The following is a 23,821-nucleotide window of genomic DNA, read 5'->3' on the forward strand; positions in this document are numbered from 1 at the left end:
CTTTCATTCTTTGCAGCATGGTGTGTTGTGCTTTGTACTCAGAAAGGAAATACAACCCAGCGGGAAAAGCCCAGTTAAAGACAAAGACTGTAATGCCATTTTACTTCAGTGCGAGTGGTTTTTAGGAGACCTGTCATATCCATTAGAGCAGTTGTAAGTGAAACAGGTACTGACATTGGCTGTGGATTATGTGATTCAGTAACTCCAATTAAGACTTAATATATTTACCCCAGTTCTGTCCTCCTTCTTCCCTTTTGCTGCAGTACACATCATTGAAGAGTGGTAATGAGAGCCAGACAGTTTTTTTACATAGGACAGTAGGGACATGAACTCTGGATGAGACAGATGAGACGGGGTCAAGAATTGAAAGGGATATGGTCTGGGAGTTCATGCCTTGCTTAACCAAGCACAACCACAGGCTGGGCAGAGAAGAGATTGAGAGCACCCCTAATGTAAAGGAATTGGGGATGGTAGGGGATAAGAGGCTGGACATGAGTCAGCAATGTGCCCTAGCAGCCCAGAAAACAAATCATATCCTGGGCTGCATCAGAAGAGGCATGGCCAGCAGGTTGAAAGAGGAGATTGGTCCTCACTACTCTGCTTTTGTGAGACCACATCTGCAGTGTGGCATCCACCTCTGTGACCCCAGAATAAGAGGAATGTGGCCAAGTCCAGAGGAGGCTAGAAAGATGATCAGAGCAGGGCTGAAGCACCTATGAATGCCTGAAGCGTCTCCCATGAGAACAATCAGAGAGAGCTAGGGCTGTTCCCAGAGAAGAGAGGGCTGTGGGGTGGCCTTATAGCAGACTGCCAGTACCTAAAGTCAGGCTACAGAAAGCTGGAGAGGGACTATTTGCAAGACCATATAGTGACAGGAGAAGAAGGAATGGTTTTAAAACAAAAGAGAGTAGGTTTAGCCAAATATTAGGAAGAAATTAATGATTGTGAAGGTAGTGAGGCAACGGCACAGGTTGCCCAGAGATGTGATGCCACATCCCTGGAAGTGTTCAAGGCTAGGTTGGATGAGGCTTTGAGCAGCCTGGTATAGTGGAAGGTGTGCCTACCCACAGCAGGGGAGTTGAAACTAGATGATCTATAAAGTCTTTTCAAACTAAAGCCATTATATGATTTTTTTTTGCTTTATATTACATGTTAAAGACAAAAGCATTTAGACTGTAAGGAAATATGGGTGTGACTCCAGCCTGTACTTCCTCGCCTGTAAATGAAACAGTTGTCAGGAACCACCTCATGGAACAATAAAAGGTATGCCAGGAAAATGCTGTCAGGCTTTGATATTGCCTTGTGAAGGCAATAGGCAAACTTATCTGTGAGTCACTCCAGGGACCATTCCATTGGGTAAGCACATGATTACTTCCTGGCATGGTATGGGTTTCTGACAAACAAAACAAGCCAAAAGATACAGTGCACAACTTGAGTTTTGCAAGTTACAGGATGCAGGGAATCAAAACATCACTTCCTCTCCCCACTGACAAATTTATATAAGCATCTAGATATAGGGTTTGAACTCCCAGAGGGATTAATCTGACCAAGCAGAGACACCTAAATATGCTCATCTAATCATGAACTGGTTATTTTAATGGATGCCGTGGTACCAAGTGATTCAAATAGGTCAGCTGAATCCCCTTTTAAAAGCGTTTATATCTCTCTGTTGACTACAAAGTAAGTCTCAAGTGACTAGCTCAGATGTAGATGGCTACAATGAAAATGGTCTAAAGTTAATGAGATGAACCTCAACCATAAGTGCCCTACCCACTTGGGGACAGAAAAAGTGTTTGGTAGCATCTTAATAAACATATGAATGAAAATGTTGTTCAGTTACAACACTAATTCCAAGTGTTCCCAGAAGTGAGACTGTAAAGATCTGTCAGAAAAAAAAAAAAGTTTAGCTGCTCTTAGGAAGCACTGACAGGTTGACAGTACTGTTGCTGCTCCTGTAGCACTGTTGCCACAAGTACAGCACTAGTCATGGAGATGGGATGAGGCTTGGGGGAAGTATGTGCCACTCTGACGGTCACAGTAACATCCCCTGATGGGTTTAGATCTAATGCATTGGAAAAGAGGTTCTCACATTAGGAAAAATTATTAGCTTGCAACATGAGAACTCATTTTTCCATTTACTTCTTTCTAGTTCAAGTTTCTTCAAATAGAAGACATAATAGGTGCAATGATGCCTGGAAACTTAGCTTCATATTAGATCCATTGTTAGTGGTTCAAAATCATCTACACACTTGTGTTTTATTTAGTGGCCAACAGTCCTTTTATTCTTAATTAAAGTTTTTATTTCATTTCATCCCTATTTCATTTTTGTAATAAATCAAGAAGATGGGAGATATTTTATAAATCATCTTGTTCTTTGGGGAAGCCAGGCTGAAGTTATATACCTTTATTTGAAATATATCATAAAAGACAATTCAGTTACTGATGAGGCATGCATGTATCTAATGACATACTTTGTAGGGTGATTTGTTTTAATTGTCACAGTGGGACCTGTTATTACACAGTGGTAGAACGGGTCACTGCATTATAAAATTAAAGCTGATGCAAGACATTCATTTCTAGCTTATTTGTAAAATCAAGTATTTGGGATAAAAATATCTTGACTGTAAAGACAGTGTATGGCAAGATGCACAGCAGTAGCAAATGTCTCGTAATGATAAACAGCTGTGTGAGATCAGATGTTAAGGAAATGCAAGGGAGTGACACACTGGGATTTTGTCATATGTGCATTAGCCCAAATGAAGTTAAGGGAAAAGTATTTGAGAGTAGGAATAATTTTTATTACCAGAGGTTACTCTTCAAGGACAATTACATGTGCTGGCTCATACTCATGTTGCAGTGCCACAGGATATGCACAATTAGCCAAAATCTGCTTTAGAATGCAAAGCATCGCAATAACTTTGCTCAGTTTTCAAAGTTTAAAAGTTAGTCATTAATTAATGAATCAGTGAAGAAAAGATGGCTTTTTGTTTTGTCAGGATTTTTTGTTTGTTTGTTTTGGTTTGCTTGTTTTTGGTTTTGGGGTTTTTTTTTGGGTGACTGTGATTTTAATTTCTGCTTTGTGATTTGATTTGATATTTTGCACCCAAAATAATTTTAAAAGCATGTTGTCTGTTCATGTATCCATCTGCTGGTCCTTGCTGAACTGGTAGGATTTCTTTGATATGAACATCTCTGCTCAGTTCCCACAAAAATGAAAAGAGGAACCTCTCTGTTGAGTATCTCATATAGTATTATTAGTTCCTGCAAATATAAACCAGAAGATTATTTTAGACAATACTCAAAATTAGTGAAGACACTGATTTAATTTAAATCTTTCAGCTGACCTCAGAGAGCCAGATTATTTTTCTATTTATTCAGATTGCATGATTTTTTAAAATGAACCATGACACAAGACATGGAATAAAGCTACCTTCAGAGATCATTTTAACTAGTATCTGCTACAAAATCTTCAGTTATCTCTATTCCCCACCCTAAAATTACTTTGTTTTGCAGCTGAAATACTGTATTATATATGGAACTGGCAATAAACTGAATTCTTTAATGGACTCTCCACTTTCCAGAAAGTGAATCTTGATATGAGTGACTTAATAACTCTGGTACTGTAAGATAGAGGTTACCTTCTGTCTTTTGTAAAAGCTTACTGCTATTAAATCCTATGCTGGGATTGTTAAAATGCCAGTAATAATGCAACTTCTGATACTGAGATGTAAGAATGTGCAACAAAAAACAAAAAGAAACAACAAAAAAAACCCAACAAAAAAACACCCCAAATAAACAAACAAAAAAAAGCCAAAAAAGGCAAAAAAAAAATAAAAGAGAGAGTTCTTCAGATTTTTTTTTCTTTTTTTTTTTTATGACTCTGGGGAATAGACTGTTTCCTTAACACAAAAAATCTGCGGTCTTTATTCACCTGCAAAATATTGCCAGACCTTAGAGTTGGTCTGTATATTTATATTGACGTATCCATAAATGTGTACATTTATAAGCAAATATGTTTATCCAGGGAACCACAACACCAACAGTGCATCAGACCCAGGTCATATCTTTCTATTCCTGATTCTTGCTTTCCTCTTTTTCAATGTCCTATTGAAATCAGGACTGTACTACTCTGGTGGGGCTTCACATCCAACAAAGCTGACTGCTGATGAACAACCTCCAGTGCCATGGTGCAGCAGAAACATCACTGTGCACAGTGTCCACTCCTATTGCCTAGGGCAAAAAAGTGATTATTTTATATCATACTCTTAGAAAATAATTTTTCATTAATGTCAAACACTCAAAAAAGTTTTCTTCTCTTATGGCACCTACTAAGTAGCAATGTTATGTTTCTGGCAACAAACAAAATTCTCAGGAAAATAGTTTCATACTTGCACACTGCATTATTGGGCTCATTCTATGCAGCTGACATTTAACTACTATATTTCCTACTTTTCTTTCTCATTTATCATTACTTCATTATGATAAATCATCTAGTCATACAACCAGAGGTGGGAAAGATCTATGTGATCATTAGCGCAGCAAAATTTTTCTTCCTTTCCTCCATCTAGCTTTAAATAGGCTTTAAAATGAGATTCTATCCATATATTTTGAAAGCTAAAAAACATTATGGGCTCCTCAGCTTCACTTTTTTAATCTTGGTAGGGGTTAGTTCTTAGTACTACAAATACTTTAAAAAGGGTCTGTCTCTTTCCACATGAGATTTAATGTGTGATAAGTGAGGTTTAGTCTCTTTCTCATATTTTAATCAGAGGAAACCTGTAGAATAGCTGTGGTTTCTCAAATCTGAAAATAAATGCCAAAAAATTTCCTTCTTTGTTAACCTTAATTTTAATCTTTTTGTTGATTCCATTACTAAAATCATACAAATTTAGATTTTTTAAATTTGCATTGAGTTCACTTATTATTCTGTTAATTTCTGGCATCTTGTTTTCTATGGAAGTTTCTCTGCATTTCCTGATCTTTAAAAGTATTATCATGTTTCTAACATTCCCTGTCTCACCTATTTTTCAATTCTTCTCAGTAGACTGCAGAAAATTAAAGGAGAGATGTTACCAGCAATGACAACTATCTAGGATCTGCAGAGAGAAATACCTACCTTTCCCATTCTGGATGAATTGTGTATTTCTGCCTGTCTGATAGGTACCTGACAGCATGTCTGTTTTCTTTGCAAGGCAGGTCACCTAACAGGTCAATCTATTTTTGCCCCGAATTGAGTATGCTTAGTGGAATTGTTCATTGCACTGGTGTTTTTGTGCCTTTCCTCTCTGCTGCCTTTCCTTAGTTTCACTCATGTTTTCTGGAAAAACAACAACAAAAAAAGATATTATTAAGTTTAAAAATGCAGCTTTATCAGGAATACCTCAAGTATACTATTAGCTTTTGTTTCAAGCTGTTGTACAAGCCAAAATAGATTCAGGCTACAGCACAATGGTGACAATGTAATATGTGGACATAAAATATGTGGATATAAAATATCAGCATCTGATTTCTCACTTATCAAGCCCTGGGAATTCTATGGAACCTTTTACATGCTTGTTTAGTTATATCTATTAAAATGATATTAGAACATCCAAATATTTTAATTTGCTTTTCCCTGCTAATAAATGTGATGCTATTACAAGGTACCTTTTTTTTCCTCAACATAATCCTACAGCTGCAGCAACTGATCCGTACAGAGTGAGAAAGCTACAACCTGCAAGACCTGGTATACAAGAACTGATTACCTACTTTGCATACTGGTACAAACCAGGTACATGCAAAGTGGGATTTAGATGAACTGCTCTATCTGCTGTAGAAAACCACATAGGTCTCTATGTACAATAAGGGAAGTTCAAAGGTAGAATTTTACATAACAAATATCTCAAATCAAATTAGATATGTCGCATTGTAAAAAAAGTGCCATCATGATTTTGAAGTTAGGACTGGATTCTGTGGTGTTGGTACATCAAAAAGATTTTTGCTTCAATCTACTCCTCAAAATGGTGCAGTGAGATTTTTTGCAGCCTGATCTGAAGGAGGTGTTATCTTTTGCTGTAGTTCAATGTTGTCCATTACAAAAGTTCCAAAGAACAACCATAGAAGAACAAACATATTCCCCCTTCCAGCCTTCTAAATCAGAGATTATTAAATGGTTTGGCAAATGCCATACCATTTAATTAAAATAGACAGCAAAGCAATGTGTTTAGTACAGAAGTTTCAGTACTAGCAACTGTAAAATAATCAGCATATTGTTCAAATATTCCCCCTGAAATAGAAGGCTGGATGAGGAATCACATCTCTCCTAGTAGTTCTTACCTCATTTTCAGTAGCATTCTCTCGTCCTATTCAAAAACCAGATTAACTCTATTCAGAAAATAATAAGCCATTAATTTTGCTGTCAACAGCAATGCAGGTAATTGTTAGTTTTATGCCTCCTTCATAGAACCATATGATTAAAATTTGTCTTCAAAAGATTCATACGAAATAAATCTAGATGAGATATAAATAATTTTGGGCTGACAAAGTTTTCTGAGGAATTGATTTAAACCATTACTTCATACTGAATTTAACGATTATGAGGTGATGATTGACATCACTGAATAACTTAGGAAACCCTCTATCTCTCAGGACACTGAGTTAGTTATCACTTGCCTTTCCAAAACTACAAGTTCCTTCATCCTTAATCCTCTATATCCAGGATTGAAGTGAATTTTTAAAATTCCTCTCTTAAGGCTTTTTAAAATACAAAAACCTTAAAAGAAGATTGAGAGTGGTAAGGGTTCATCGGCACCAAAATATCCTGTCTTTTCTTCTTGCCTTACACCATTGGAGTTTTCCTTATATTACAGAGACAAAATATTATGCCATCTCCACCTACCCCTGTCCTGTGCTGCTTCCCAGGTAGCCTCACTGTCATGTGGCTCTATCCTCAGTCAGAGGTTCCAAGCACTGGGCCTTTTTTCATGCCAAGAAAATAGTGCCAAGAATAGTGTTAAATATCTGGGGTTGGAGGGGGAGTGTGTGTACAACTCTGAAGCATCAACCTCTCCGTTGCTAGTAAAACTTAATTTGAGGTAAAAGTAAGATTTAGCTTGTTCAGAGGAGAGAAAACAGTAAATATCTGCACTAATCATCTGAAATACATACTGAATATGTCAGTACCTTAAACATACATTCTAATGCATCCTAGAACATAAATTATTGGTTCTTTGCTTCAGGTTCTTTCTGACACTTATAGTAATTGCAATAACAGCTATGCTAAGTTGATTCATTAAAAATAATGGAAAGGAAGGAAGGAAGTGGTGGAAGGAAGTGGCGGAGGGAAGGAAGGAAGGGAGGGAGGGAGGGAGGGAAAGAAAGGGAAAGAGAGAAAGAGAGAAAGAGAGAAAGAAAGAGAAAGAAAGAGAGAGAGAGAAAGAAAGAAAGAAAGAAAGAAAGAAAGAAAGAAAGAAAGAAAGAAAGAAAGAAAGAAAGAAAGAAAGAAAGAAAGAAAGAAAGAAAGAAAGAAAGAAAGAAAGAAAGAAAGAAAGAAAGAAAGAAAGAAAGAAAGAAAGAAAGAAAGAAAGAAAGAAAGAAAGAAAGAAAGAAAGAAAGAATATAGCCACTGGACTTAACACTGTTAGAATAAGCAGAATTTAGTCAAAATCAGCAAACCCCAAACTCAAAACCAGTGACGCGCTGAGTATAGCATGAGCCAAAATCTCAGCTTTTAGCTGTTAAAGTGGTTTATAATCCTCATTGAGGCATTTAAACTAGAATTAGGTTTTCCATTTCCACAGCCTGAAACACAGCATATCCAAGACAGTAAAAGCTGCAAGTCTGCATTAGCTCTGTTCCCATACATAATGACAGCCCTGGATTCTTGTCTCTGTTTCTGCTGCTTCTGCACCACCTCTGGTATTCTTTCCTTTACTATAAAATGCATAAACGGACTCTGGAGCAAATATTCTTCATGCCTTCCTTCTGTCATAGTCAACTGATTTCTTTGATGTGGCTGGTGAATCAAGTTTCTTCTTGCATGTTCACTGCCTGAATTCCTGGAATGGTAAATTTTCCATTCTTTGAAAGACTTGGGCCAGCTACAACAGCAGTGGTAGAGGCTGAATGTGTAACAATCACAGATCTACACTATCTGTGACTGGATCACCATTTCCAGGTAAAGTTCTGATCATAAGGAATTAGTTTGACTATGAGCATCCTGTTTAATATCAGGTACATTGTTTCAGGTCAGCTATTCACTGACACTTAGATTCTTACTGGAATCACAAGTTATGTGACATTTAGACAAAAAACCCCAAGTATATAAATTTTGTCTTCTCTATACAAATTATTGGGCACTAAGATATCAAAACAATAGAGGTTGTTAAAGAATTCAGCCTAAAGAGTCCACTTTAATTAGTGACTTATAAGGAAATGTTTAGATTAAGTTTTATCTCAACTACCAAGGAAAAATTGGGAAGTGTAAGGCAGTATCTTCCCCATCACCTTTCATGTTCCTCTCTCTTGACTCATTTTAACAAATTGTGAAAGCTCTCCTGAAATATCATAAGTATTTAACATGTCTTAGAAAAAAAATCTCTTATTTTCAAGGTTGCCTTCTCATTGGTTTCCTGACCATGAGGAACAGCCACCAACCTGGAGGAGAATACCATAAATATGTAACTAAGAATTCTTTTTTTGCTGTTCAGTTCTCTTGTGTCCTCAATGTATGTCACATTTCACTCTACTGAAACGATTACTAATTTGGACTCAGATCAGGTGTTTCTTAGAGTGACTATTTTTGTAAATTTGTTTACTAGATTGTCTTTGTAAAATGACACTTGTCAGAATTATTTTATTTCAGATTCTGACAATATGTTTCTTCTCCTATTCTTAAATATTGACTGTTTATAATAAATAATGTTGGGTTTTTTCTAAAATAAATATTTCTTTTACCTTTACTATGGTGCCTAGGGGACAAAAATTCACATCTGATAAAATACTTGAACAAGTTGTCCATGTTGCTTCACCTCTCCATCCTTAGAGAGAGTCAAAAGTCACCTGGATAGTGCCATAGGTGCCTAAATTTAAATTAGTCCTCCTTCGAGAAGAGCTTGGGCATCACAGAAAGTCAAAGGAGGTGATTAAAACCCTCTGCTCTCAGGAGACCCTTCTAGAGTATTGTGTCCAACCCTGGTGTCCCCCCAGGAAAAAATGGAAATCGGCCTCTTGGAGGGGTCCAGAGGAGACCACAAAGATTTCCTCCTGTGAGGAAAGGCTGAGAGAATTGAGATTGTTCAGTCTGAAGAAGAGAAGGCTTCAGGGTGACCTAACTGCAGCCTTCTGGTACACAAAGGGGATCTAGAAAGATAGGGCCAGATAATTTTGTGGGGCCTATTGCAGCAGGAAAAGAGATAAATGCTTCAACTGAAGTGTGGACAATTTAGATTAGGAATTAGGAATATTTTTTTTACAATGAGGGTGGTAAAATACTGGAACACATTTCCCAGAGAAGTGGTAGATGCCCTATCCCTGGAGATATTCAAGGTCTGATTGGATGGGTACTCTGGAAAACCTGAGGTAGTTAAAGTGTCCCTGCTCATTTCAGGGGACTGGACTAGATGACCTTTAAAGGCCCCTTCCAACACAAACCATTCTATGATTCTATGATCCCATGGCACCCTTCTAAACTAACTGTCCTGTGAGCCTATGATCCGTGTTCTGATTGAAGAAATCAATTTGACTTTTTCAACTGAATTTCTTGATCCAGTGTGTTGCAGAGAGGCGAATCTTCTGGAAGCTGTAAAATATGGGTTTCTCTGGACAATGACTTTCCTGGTTTAGACCTTTACATATATAAATCCCAGAAATACTGCTTATGGTGTAAGGTCACTGTTCATAGCTTCAGAAATAGTGAACTGAAGAATATTGCTTCACTGAATTGAATATAGACTAAACCTATATAACTAAATTGAGTGTACTTAAAAGGCATAGATTTTTTTAGCAGAGAGTTGTATGGGTTTTCTAAATCAGTCTACAAAGAAAAATCTGCTAGTCCATGAAATTCTGCAAGGGCAGGGGCAAAAATGAGAGGGAGAGAGGGAGGGAGAGAGGGAGAGAGGGAGGAAGGAAGTGGCGGAAGTGGCGGAAGTGGCGGAAGTGGCAGGCGGAAGTGGCGGAAGTGGCGGAAGTGGCGGAAGTGGCGGAAGTGGCGGAAGTGGCGGAAGGAAGGAAGGAAGGAAGGAAGGAAGGAAGGAAGGAAGGAAGGAAGGAAGGAAGGAAGGAAGGAAGGAAGGAAGGAAGTGGCGGAAGGAAGGAAGGAAGGAAGTGGTGGAAGGAAGGAAGGAAGTGGCGGAAGGAAGTGGCGGAAGGAAGTGGCGGAAGGAAGTGGTGGAAGGAAGGAAGTGGCGGAAGTGGCGGAAGTGGCGGAAGTGGCGGAAGTGGCGGAAGGAAGGAAGGAAGGAAGGAAGGAAGGAAGGAAGGAAGGGGCGGAAGGAAGTGGCGGAAGTGGCGGAAGGAAGTGGCGGAAGGAAGTGGCGGAAGGAAGTGGCGGAAGGAAGTGGCGGAAGGAAGTGGCGGAAGGAAGTGGCGGAAGGAAGGAAGGAAGGAAGGAAGGAAGGAAGGAAGGAAGGAAGGAAGGAAGGAAGGAAGGAAGGAAGGAAGGAAGGAAGGAAGGAAGGAAGGAAGGAAGGAAGGAAGGAAGGAAGGAAGGAAGGAAGGAAGGAAGGAAGGAAGGAAGGAAGGAAGGAAGGAAGGAAGGAAGGAAGGAAGGAAGGAAGGAAAGTTTTGATATATTTTCTTAAAGAGAGTGCAGGAGTTTAATCACAAGGGAAGGATGTAAGGTAGTGTTTCTTTCTTAGTCCATTTTCCATATCCAGTTTCCTCATCCCTCTCTATCACTCCAGAGTTCTGTTTTTAAAACTTCTTAAACATTGTTTACCAAAGGGATTAGAGCATCAAAATGAGAAAAGGGAGGCTCACTTGGTCACTAAGTATCAGACTATGAAAAATATACAGGTAATGGTTCTCATGCTCATTCTTAGCCTGCAAGGCTCACCAAGTCCTGCCCAGAATGAGAACATGCATTCAGAACAGGACCCAGAGAGGAACTCAGGTGATATGTGGTCATTCATGATTATACTACTTAACTATGTGTTTGAAATTGTAAACTAACATTTTTATTTAAAAACAAACAGCTTTGCTGTCATGTATGATTGAAGCTACTTCTTTATAACTCTCCTCACTAAAATATCTCCTGGCTAGGTGCTAGGAGACATTATGGAGATGGTAGAATAAAACAAACCAAAGATGTAGCCAGTGAAAACAACAATAAAAAATAATCCTAGTATGCATTGCCTGCTTTTTATTTCCCAGGGACTTGAAACAACATTGTATAGATAAGGACTTTTCTCTATTTCCATTTTTATACCCTCACTCAGAAACTCTGCCACTAGGTATTAATTAGTAAAATCAATATATTCACATCTGTAAAACAGATGTTGCTGAGTATACAAATGGAGCCACAGTAATTCACACATTGCTATCACATTATAGGCTAGTAAATCATTACACTTTAATGTTTAAAAAAATAGTAAGATAATAACAGAAAATCTCTCAGCAGCTGTCACTGTGGCAGGAAAAACACACCATTGCTAGACAGCATTAGCAATCTACTAAGTCTTAGTGCTTTGGACGACAGCCAAAAATCTTAGATCACCATTTTAGCTGTTCTTATCCTACGGGTTCGTTACAGTAATAATGTAGTTTACAAACCATCAATGTAGGATTCTTTTTAAAAAAATGAAAAAAGCCTGAAACAGCAGTTTCTTGAATCTGCACACTATGACATGGAGTCAGTTAATAATGTGACACTCAAATAGAGCTAATCTAAAGAGACTGTTATTAAATTATACTTCATCCCTTGGTAGTGGGAACAGGTACATCTGAAGTCCCTATTGTGGTGAATTAAGTTTCATTTAATAAAACCTTCATTATTTCCCAATTTTATATGAAAAGAAAACTAAATAGATTGCTTCTGGGCATGTCACTGAAAGTAATCGCTGTTCCCTGGAAGTGACAATGCCCTGAACATGATTAACATTTTTAGATCTTAAACAGCTCCCATAGCAAAGACTGAGGTTATTCTCTTGCTATTCCAGAATCACTGATGACTTAGTAATGCAGGACTATTACTAAAAGTACTGTGTTTAAGCAACAGGAATGAGTAATAAACATGCTGCTTATCCACTAGAAAGGAATGACTACATTTTATGCCTGAAGATGGGTGGAAACCTCATCAGTTTAAGTAGATTATGACAGAGAATTAGGTCAATTTGCAGTGAAAGTGTTGTAAAGCTCCTTTGTGATCTGCTGTCAGAACCCACCAAAAATAATCTTGCTCTTTCAGTAAGCTGCTGTCTTTTCTTCCTGTTGATCTTCATGGTTCCATCAATTTTATTCTTTTCCTTGATAAAAATAATCATGACTTATTAACTTTCTCCATATTAAAACATACTATCTAGTTATACAGAGATATATGCATAAAAAGAAAGAGGGGGAAATAATTCTGAAGATTTTTTCTTTTCAATACTGGAATTTAGTCATTGGGTGTGAAATATAAGGATGATTAAAATACTCAAAGCCATACAAATTGTAATACAAATATATGGAACAATGCATGTTGAAAATTTTCAATTCAAAGAGCAGGATTCTAGAAATGTGCAATGCATTACCAAGCTTGCTATTTAGTAAAGACACTACGGCTATTTTTTTTTCTTTTTTCAAGTTTTCTAGGACAGGAAACAAGTACCTTGTCATGGGGTCAAGGTTTATATCATTTTAAGGGAAAAAAATAAACCTGTAAGGCTATGTGGACATTATGCATCCAGGTCCCAAGATACTTGATTCCCATGTTCTGAAGCAACTTAACTCTGATTGGTTATCCAGTACAGAATGCACATATAGCAAGATGACAAAATAAAATTTATGTACAGGATAATTTTTGGAGTTATCAATCCTACTAATTAAAACAACTGCTGCAGACCCATTTGAAAAGCATCTGGGCAAAATTCTGAGTTAGTAAGAGTTATTTGCAGAACTTTTGTGCCAGAAGCTGGTGGTTAGGTCTCAAGGAAAAGAATCACTTGAAACAGCTACATGAAATTTTCTCCAAGAATAATACAATAATATTTCTCCAACAAATAATAGAACAATAATATCACAAATATTGTGACCAATGATAAATCCTCTTAAACAAAATGTGTGTCCATTAGGTTTAAACAAAAGGAAAACAAAAATTATTGAGCTACATTCATTTGATGACCCACTGATTTCTGAGTTGCCCTCTACTGTGCTTTTTCAGTGTTGAAATGCAAATTGATATCTGTGAATATATCACAATTGCATAAAATACAGCAATAGCCCATACTGTATAGATAACATGGGAATTTTTTTCTGAAAATAAACAGTATCTTCTCATTCAGAAGCTTCCCCTGGAGCCTGGAACAGGGCATATCTCTGTAAGGTGTTAACTGGCATAGAACTGTGAGCAGTGGCCCAGACTTTGGCAGGTTGGACAGACGGGCAGAGAAGAATCTTCCAAAATTCAACAACTGCAAATGAAGGGTCCTGCACATGGGAAGAAATACCCCATGGACCTGTACAAGCTGGGTGCTGATCTGCTCGAAGCAGCTCTGTGGAGAAGGACCTGGGGGTCCTGGTGAACAAGTTGCTCCTGAGCCAGCAGTGTGTCCTTGTGCCAAGAAGGCCAAAGGGTTCATTGGGAAGAGCATTGCTAGCAGGTCACAGAGGTGATCCTGTCCTTCTGCTCAGCCCTGGTGAGTCACATCTGGAGTGCTGTGTCCACTTCTGGGCTCCTCAGGACGAGAGAGACATGGAGCACCTGGAGTGGGTCTAGCAGAAGACAACAGACCCGATTAAGGAACTGGACCAACCCTCCTAGGAGGAAAGGCTGAGGGAGCTGGGCCTTTCAGCCTGAAGAAGAGACAATAGAAACAGTACCACATCAATGTCGAAGCATCTGAAGGGAGGTGACAAGAGGATGGAGCCAGGCTCTTCTTGGTGGCAGGGGGCAGAAACTGATGCACACAAGCTCTCCCTGAACATGAGGAATAACTCTACTGTGTGGGTAATTGAGCACTGGAACAGATTGTACAGAGAGGTGTCAGAGAACTTTCTGGACATCATCCTGTGGAATGTGGTCTAGGACAACCCTGTCTGAACAGAGGTTGAACCAGATGACTCACTGTTGTCCCTTTCAACCTGACCCATTCTGTGATCCTGTGAAATGAACAGGCAATAGCCAAATACAGTCAAAATTAAGTTTCTCTCCAATGCACCTGCAGCTAACTAAAATACTCAAATACTTTGTCTTCCTGTATTGCACATTTCCATCTTCTATGAAAAAAAGGTGCAATTCAATGATCAAGAACTAGGCTCAGAAATGAATTGAAACTGACTCTCCTGTTTCTGGGTTTTTTTTTTGGTTTTTTTTTTGTTTTTTTTTTTTTTTCAAGAGCAGATGGCCAAATTAATAAAATCCTTTTAATCTGAATTGCTCATGCAAGAATTGATGCTGTATCCTGAATCATCTGTTCTGTTTTTGATGGATATTAAGGCTGATCAGGCCTGCTTTGGACCAAAAACCCAGAAAAAACACCAGGAGCTCACGCCTGTGGCCCACCAGGGCCTGGGACACAACATTCCAGTACTGGAGGGACTGAGAGACGCTCAGTGAGCCAGGAAACACCCACAGAGGACTCTCTCTGGACTACAGAAGGACTTTCTGAATTTGCCATCTCTTAAGAACAGTGAGAGGTTTCATTGTTTAATATTACTCATCTTTATATGCTTGTGAATACTTTGCTTGTTAAATTAACAGTTTTCTCCACTTTTCTCAAAGGAGGTTAATCTCCCGAACAGTTTGGGGGAAGGGCCACTGAATTTTGCCCTTTAGGGAATAATTTTTTGGAAATTCCCTCCCTAAATTTGCCCTAAACCAGGACAGTATGTGTCTGTACAGCTAGAATTTTGGGGGAAAGCATACATCAGAAATGTTTCAGTTATATAATGTAATAGAATTTGTTGCAGTACAAGCTGATTTGTGCCAAACATTAATCCAGCTATAAATAAGAAACCCAGCCCAGTTTCATAAACCAGCCTCTGGGCTGACTGACATAGGTTTCAACCAATAACAACTCTCCTAATTTACAAACATGTGACTGGTTCAGAGTCTGGGAGGTATGGGGATTAGACCAATGACTGTTTAGAGCTGAGAGCTTTGAATAGCCCATAAAAGCAAGCCCCACACAATAAAACAGGCTGTTTGGCTGATTAACAATGGAAGTCTGTCGTGTATTCTGTGTCAGATGCATGAACATCACGTTTCAGAATTTAATAGATTCCTCTTGCAACTTTGCATTGCATTTAATTTCCATCAAGTAGGTAAGTGGAAGTATTTCTGTCAAAGGACAATCATAATTTTTAGTTTAGTGATTATATTACGTTAATTTAGAAGTTTCATTTGCATCACTGTCCCATAGTTGTTCATGGAATGTTTTGTAACAAAATGGACAGTGGACAAAAAATTCCTAGAGCTGGCCATATTCTGAGCAGATGTCTGCACAATGCTTGTTCTCACAGATCCAGTGTGTTCTCACTCTTTCTAGTTTTCATATGTCAGATTCATAGGAATTTATGCTATGTTTGATTACAGATGTTGTATATATCCTGTAAATATTATAGTGGCAGGATTTAAACAAATGAAGTACAAGAGCTAAGTAGCATTAATAATCCCAAAGCAAAGCCTAGAGCACTCTATCCACTTTATCCAGGATGAAAGCAGTTTGCTTTTGTCTTTCCAAACTCTGTTTCTAGAGTATGTACAAATATATGCATTGGAAAGTGACAGAAACACAGATTCATGTATTCATCAACACTTTTTACCACTTCCCATTTCATCTGCATAGGAGAAAGAGTGAAAAATAATTTAGAATTCTATTCATAATTCAAAGTTCTGTTCCCAATAAAAACATAGATAAAAAGAAAAATAATAAAACCCTAATGGATTGTGGAAAGGCTCTATTTGTGTTTTCTCACCCAATATGAATATTTTTTCCCTTTTTTTGTGGCAGAAAGGTCACAGGGTTTACACAGTTTGTAAATCTCAACATTTAGGTGAAAGAATAGTAATAATCAAAAATCTAAGAATATGAAACAACAAAAAAATCAGAACATTTCAAGCTGCCAGACACCAATTTTGTGTCTTCAACAAGAGTAATGTTTAAGGAGACCCTACAAGGAGAAAATGATGACTGCTATCTGCCATGCAGTCCGATCTCCAGGTTACTTTTATGTCAACCTGCATAAGCAGTCAGCCAGAGGCAGAGAGGGACAGAAAAGTGAATGCTCTGCTGGCTGACTGCCATTCTCTGTGCAGTGACTGATAATAATACTTAATCAAATTCCTATCTGTGGTCTTTATCTTGCAGCAGTGTATGCAGTCATTCACTTGTTGTTTGGATCACGTCTCCCTGTTGCTAGTAGCAATCTGAAAATGATAACATTTGCTGCTATTTTTATTTCTTTTCCAGTGAAAGATAGATTTCTGCCTCCTTATCCTCCCCTTTCCCTTCCCCAACATACATATATTGGATTATTGGCCTTCAGTTGAACTCTATAACAGTGAACAAGCTCCAGTATTTTTCTTGCAGGTTAACTTTTTAAAAGAAATGTTTCCTGTTTATGAAAATGGTGAATTCATATACACAGCTGAACTTGGCTGCATAAGGGGTTCAGTGTTTGAGAGGAAGAAACAATACTGGTTTACTGTTAATAAATTCTGAAGACGTATCTTGACAAGGAAATATCCCCATATCACCAAAACCAAGGCTTTAGTCTAAAACATACAAGGTAAAAATCCTTGGGTAGCAAACAATGATGGGAATTAAGGAGGCACGTTTAGTTGAGAATTTCAAGATCCACTGAAGACTGTCACGTTAACAGTCTTCTCCTCCTTGGTAGTTTAACAGTCCATGTTCTCCTTTATTGTTCATAGTCATTCATGTGACTGCAGTAAAGTCCTGTCTCAGTTCAGGACTACAGTAGGAAAAATTGAGTGAACTATTTAACAAAATACAGTATAAATGCAACCATATTAAGGCTAAGTATGTATCTGTGTTCAGAGGGAACTAGATATGCCTAGAAGACTGTTTAAGTTGGTTGCTCAGTATGTTTTTGTGTAATATTCGGGTCTGACAGTATTGACTTCTGTTTATCACTGCTCCCCTGTAACACACAGGGACAGATAGCTAAAGATCAAGTAATGTAAATATCTCAGAGTCAAGGTTTAATGGTTAATTAAGGCTGCAGAAACACTCAATCTGCCTAGGATAGCACAGCCTAGTTTGCCCTTTCCTTTCGTTGTAGTGCCCCCCTCATTAAGCAAAACTAAGGTGAAAAGAAGTCATGTGACTTTGCAAAGAAAGTCCCATGTTTCCGAAGGGGTAGAGACCTCCACTGGATTAATTTCTGGTGGAAATAAGATTCTATCCTACCTTTCCTGAAGTAATCAGGCTTTACTCTGGTTTTCACAACAGTCACACAACAGTCCTTTGAAATTCTGTGAAGATTTCCACTAGGCATTTTTCAAACATTCAAGAGCACTGGATTTATATCTTATTAACTTCTTCATGTGAAACAGAGTTAAGAAGGTGGTGGTGGTTTGTGTAAATTCCTACTTTGCTTTCATATACTTCACAATTAGCTGCATCTTTGGTGGGAACCGGCCCTGTGTCCAGCCACAGCAAGAATGAAGAGACATTTTTTGGCAGGAATGGACAAGCTAGCTGGGAAAGTCAACAAAACAATCTGAATATCAGACTTGTCTTAAATCAGACATTAAGCTTTTTTAGCTTTTGTAGGATACCACCTAGAACAAGCTGGGCCCAGACCCAGATTTGGGGTTAGTTATTTTTCTTCTGAATAAAAGTCACAATTTAAGGTTCAGGAGTCAATGAAAGGTGAGTTCTGACTCTAGAATAAAGTTATTAAAAATTACTTTTTCTGAAAGATTTAGGAAAAGAAAGGAGAAATCACAAATATCCAAAGCATATTGAAATGCTTGTTTTTCTTTGTTTGCCAAACCAGAGAAAACTGTAAATGAGAAACAAAGGTTAAAAAACCTAAATAGCAATAATTATATTTTAAACTGCTCATTTGAGTCTTAGAAGAGAAAAAAGTTGTGACCAATTAATATGCTCTATCTCTATATGTTCCATAAATAAAAGAAAATTATTCTAAAAAACAATCCAGCATAAGACAAAATACATTTCACCTTGTCCTTTTGCATTAATTTTATACCTACAAGAAAACAGTTTTCCATTAGCAACATGCAAAGATGAAAAGATCAAATATCTTTAATATAAAAATAAAGTAGCAATGCACAATAATAATCTTAACATCATTAACTTGCACCAAAAAAATAACAAATTTAAATTAGTTAAATTATAAACAGTATTCTCAACTGAAAGTCTTCTGTCTCTTTGACTAGATCTAATCAGCAAGGTTCTAGCTAAATAATTGCTATTTTTCAAATTTTTTTTAGCCTATCACAATGATTTTATCACTGGGGTTGTCTCTAATACTCTATAATACATCAAGTGTCATTGGCTGCACTGAGATTTCATGGGTCAGCTGAGATGAATACTTATGGAAGTTGATAATAAAAAAGAAATGGAAGTTGATGAAAATTAGCATAGGAGATGGCTGCCAAGTGCTTTGTAAGGATAAGAGTCCTTAGAAGGTCATTCAAAGTCCATTGGTGTGACATGAAACAGATGAATTGGAGGCGAATTCACAACTGGGAGACTGGACTCAGTACTTAGCTAGCCAAGGAAATGCTACTAAATATCATTGATAAGAATTGACATTCACATCAACAGAAGTCAGCTGTCTGAGTTCAGCTTCAAAAACCACAATATTTGAAGGGAGAGAAACATCCCTGTGGCCAAATATACCTTCAAGACTGGCTATTTCAAACACATGAACAGGAAAAAGATGTAACAATAATTTTATTACAACTAAATGATTTTTACATCAAAAACTAAACTCATATTAATATTTTGTGCCCATATTCCATAACATTTATGTGAGACTGTATTTATTTTAACATTACTGATGTCATCACTAGCTTTCTTCATACATAGTTACAATAAAATATAAGATGTGAAAGTACATTAAAACTTCATGCTATTCATCACTCTAATTTTCAGCAATAATTATTTTCCATTCATCTTAGAAATCTTGTAATGATTTCATTGTCATGGGTATGGAAAAGTGTTCATTACTACTACATATTAAATAATACTTCTAATCTTGACATTCTGAAGTGGTAGTAACTCAAACATTAACTTATGGCAGCTTCTTACTCACAGGTTTCTCCAGAAAGCAAAGTTTTGAAAGCAATTTAAATTAAAGTATTAATATATTTAATTAAAAAAATATATATTTTACTTATCTCTTTGAAATTACAGTTTATAATTTTGTATGCATATAAGGTCTGTATCCTCTTTTCTCCCAAGTTCTTACTTTGTATTGTTCATAGCCAGAGTACACCAGTTTTTTATCCATTTTCATTGTCTTTGTATAAATACATAAACTTCAACCACTCAGATCAGTGAGTTTAACATTTCCTAGAATGCATCAATCTCTTTCTATGGATTCTAGAACACCTAATGGGAATTCTAACGTTGGTGTCTTTAGAAGATTACTCAATACTACTGAAGTTAAGTGAGGTGAAAACACGGACTAGAGCAATAGCAACAAGAGATCTGTGGCATGAGTTGTTTCCTCCGTGATCTTAGGATTCAGTGATCTTAGACTAAAGCAAGAGTATCTTAAGTGGGTTAAAAACATGGTATCAATAAAAAGTACAATAATTTGTCAGTCAAATTGAAAATCAAAATGAAACAAGTAGAGAAATACAAGTATAAGAAATACTAGAAACAGTATGGGCTAAATAGCCATAAAACATTAATCCTTAAAAAACATGCTATGAATTCAAATCTAACTGTGTAGATATAATTTCAACCATCAGAAACATCTACTTTCAATTCTTCTAAAATACACACTATTGTACATTGATTTGATTACTTGTATGCAGATTAATCTGTTTCCATTATTGCTGTGCCTGGGGTCACATTTTAGTAAAATTGTCCCTAAAGTGTATTTCCCTCAAGATGTGTTCTGTTTTATCATATCATTCCCCTAAACTTTTCTTCCTTGTCTTCATGTTATCCTTCTGTGAGATTTTGTCTTCAATTTGTAAACCTGTACTTTGAAAATAAAGTGATACTTTAGCAATACAAAGGTCTGCTGGGGAGCAAAAAAATTATTTTAATAAAAATACAAAAGTATTCTGTCTTCTGCAAATGGTAATTGGTGGGTTAGCTTAAGCAATTTATTTCCAAAGAAATAGGTGTCTCTTTCCCAGTGTATTCAAATTGAAACATAAATTTCTTCACTATGTGGAAACATTAAATCATGAACATTGCATACAGTTAATAGAGACTTGTTTATTCAACATTTTTAGTAGACCTGATATGTTGAAAAATTTACAGATGCTATTAGGAACTCTCCAGGTCATTTAGTACAAAAGAGTTTTATATGCTTTATCAGCCTAATATTAAGGAGTCATCTCCATCATCTTTTTGCAATGTTCTCATTTCAAGTAGAGAAAATGATAGCTGTGTAACCTGCTCAGTGATGCAGTGTGATACAAATAGGAAAAATAATAGAACGGGTTGAGACAGAGTGAGAAAAACAACACCTCTAATTGAAACAGCAAGAGTTAAGCAAGCAGAATGTCATTTATCTCATCTGTGTTTAGCTATTTTAGCCCAGCTCTTAGTAAGCATGCTTATCCATCCAAATACTACTTTGCTCGCAAATAATCGAGTCCACAGTTTCATGACTTGCTGGAAAATACAAGGCCAATCTGATCTGTGATTGCTGCTGTAAATAAGGAATAGGTTCATTTAACCCAGTTGCATTCCAGCAATGTAAAGCTAAGTAAGACCCTGAGATCCCACTGAGTTTCTGTCTCTAGTACAGGTCTCTGCTGTGAAAAAGCAGGTATGTAAGTGTACCCATCACTCAAATAGTTGGGATTATCATAACAACCTCCTGACCTATTCAGAAATTTCACTTTACATTCCTGTCTTCATGCTCATCAGACTCCGGTCGGATTATTTTCAGAACCTAGACTAAACACTAACTTTCAGCTAAAAGCAGTCCTCTAAAAATCTTTATTTTCCTATTAAAAAGTCTGTAGTACTTCTGCCACTGGTGTCCTACCTCAGAAGCTTGTTATATGAAATACTTTTTGTAGATGTTTTCTAACAGATAATAAAATCTGACGATCCTTTTTTGTTCACTGTAGCGGGAGATGCAATGAACTCTCCTGCATCTAAGGCAATTGCTTTTCCATAAAGTAATCATCCTAATTTACTTCACTCCCTTTTTTTTCTACTGGACATAAATATACAGAACCTTTAAATCCAAAGTATTTATTTCCCAAACATCAAAATACAGATTTTAACTTAAAAATACTAAGATATTTGTCACTCTTCAACATAGATTACACAAAAATCTAAGATGCACAAAGCAGAAATGAAGACATAGCCCAGCAATTTCACTTAAGCATCTTTTCCTTCCTCTCAGCCTGTGTGGAGCAGGTCTTTAGTTAGCACCAGTTTGCACAGCTGTCCTAAAGGAAACATACAGCTCTAATTCACCTGAAAATCCAATACTGTGTGAATTAAATGGAATACACATGTGCATTTTCTTAACTGGCTATCTCTACCTGATGGAACAAATAATTAAGATCCAGTGCACATTAAACACTAATGCTTTATTAAGCATTTAAGCTACTGCTACTTCTTTTTTTCTTTTTTTCTTTCAAAGCTATGATATAAAATAGACATTAAAGAGCAGATTCTGTAAAGAGGTTGGGGTTTCTTTCCTTGTAAATTAATTTTTAAACATTAAACTTTTTTTTGTATAAAATATTTCCTTTAAGCTGTAAATTAAATTTCCTTTAAAACTACCTATTTGTGATATGGTGCATGGAATACCTAACAGCCAGAATGTTACTATTTAATTTACACCGTCTCTGTGCCAAGGATATAAAAAGATCTATCAAAGGTATTTCTGTATCAGCTTGACAGTGCCACAGTTTTTGTGAATTGCTACCAGTCAGCTAACAAATTCTGATCAATTTTAAGGAATACAAAAACATTCTGTAACATAAATTATTTGCATAGAGATGACTATACTAAACTTGCAGAAAGTAAACAAAAAATTAATAGTTTCCAAGGTTATGAAAATTATTGCAAAGGCCTTTAATAGGCATTTTTCCCCCTCCATACTAAAGTAGTAGTGTTCCCAGAATGATAATAATCTTTTTTTTCCCTCACACTGCTGAGCTGGGAGTGACCTCACCTGACCCAATTGAAATTGATTTTGTTGTTGAACTCCTTGCTAGTGCAAATTAATCTTAGATCCATACAAGATCAGGGAAGCAAGACACAGACTACAAAGACCTCAACTACTGAGGGAAAAAATTAGCTTTGGAAAAAGTATTTTAAGTTTGGAAAGATAAATGGTCACAATGACTTGCTTTGATAGAACATCTGTAGAATAGAAGAGAATGACAAGAGCTCTGTGAAAAAGCTGTAACTTAATAGCCTAATTTCCTGCCTAGCCCCAAAGAAATATCTGTCTGTTTCTGACAGTTGATGAAAATGCACCAGGATTTGATTTGCTCACCAGTGTGGGACAAGTTCAGTCCCATCTCTCCCTCCGTTCCCTTGAGCTACATGAATACAGTAGTCAGGTTCTATTACTGGTTTCCAATTTTTTTATTATAAAGATATGACTTGCTTTTCTTTTTTTTTTCCTAAAGATATACCTGCCCCCTTTTTTATCTGTTTCAGTATTTGTCTTTTTTCCACCATAACAACTGATCTCTCTTCCTAGCCATTTGAAACAATATGCATTTCAATAAATTCCCATGTCTCAAGAAATGTCTAAAGGCAAAAAGAAACCTTACCTTTTCAGACACATGATGTCATTCTCACTTAGAGCATCTGTTCTATGCTACTTGGGTTCTCCTGTAGTGAATATCAAATACAGCCAGCACAACGACCTTACTTTTACAGTCTGTGTAGGATTCCTCTGCACACCATGAGCTTTGACAGAACTCAAAGTTATCTGATAATGCAGGGCCTCTTCAGCCTGTATTCCTGTAATTGAGAACCACTAGTCTGATTTAACAAGCTAAATGTGGGAAAAAAAGTATAATAAACAACTTCATCTTGAGAGTTATGTGCTTCTTGAAAAAAAAAAAAATCCATGATAAATGTTATATCCTCAAATAAAATGTTCCAGTATTGTATAAATGAATGCTAAATAATTTAAATTAAATAAATTAAGACTCAGCCATTGTACAAAGTCATTATTGTAGATTTGGAAAATATCTGAAGCTAAAAAATTAGGAGGGGGCAAGGAAAAAAGCTAACAACTTCCCTAATTTCAGTGTGTGAACTGAATACACCTTGATTTGCTAATTTAGGCATTGCACAAAGGGATATAAGCATGAAGACATTTTTATTGATTTACTTTTGCAGTGAAAAATAATTTTTGCTTTAAAACTAGAACAGCTTTGGAAGTAACTTTTGATTAACAAATAAAATTAAAATATCAAACTAGAAATATAGTCAGGAGTTTAATTGAAAAACGCAACAACAGAAAGCCCATACAGCAT

The 23,821-nt window shown here is 36.8% G+C and overlaps 2 long non-coding RNA genes across 2 annotated transcripts; one reads left to right on the forward strand and one right to left on the reverse strand.

The window, feature by feature from the left end:
• Positions 1 to 2,491: 2,491 nt before the first annotated feature.
• Positions 2,492 to 7,272, reverse strand: LOC135297931 (uncharacterized). The gene is made up of 4 exons (XR_010359869.1): positions 6,878 to 7,272; positions 5,117 to 5,317; positions 3,932 to 4,230; positions 2,492 to 3,261 (listed from the first exon to the last, which is right to left on the reverse strand). It is a non-coding gene; the product is annotated as an uncharacterized LOC135297931 (long non-coding RNA).
• A 3,465-nt stretch (positions 7,273 to 10,737) lies between these two features.
• Positions 10,738 to 20,080, forward strand: LOC135297932 (uncharacterized). The gene is made up of 3 exons (XR_010359870.1): positions 10,738 to 10,820; positions 14,514 to 15,441; positions 18,602 to 20,080. It is a non-coding gene; the product is annotated as an uncharacterized LOC135297932 (long non-coding RNA).
• The last annotated feature ends 3,741 nt before the right edge of the window (positions 20,081 to 23,821 follow it).

The sequence above is a fragment of the Passer domesticus genome, chromosome 3, assembly GCF_036417665.1.
Source record: "Passer domesticus isolate bPasDom1 chromosome 3, bPasDom1.hap1, whole genome shotgun sequence".
In the NCBI taxonomy this organism is placed as follows: domain Eukaryota; kingdom Metazoa; phylum Chordata; class Aves; order Passeriformes; family Passeridae; genus Passer; species Passer domesticus.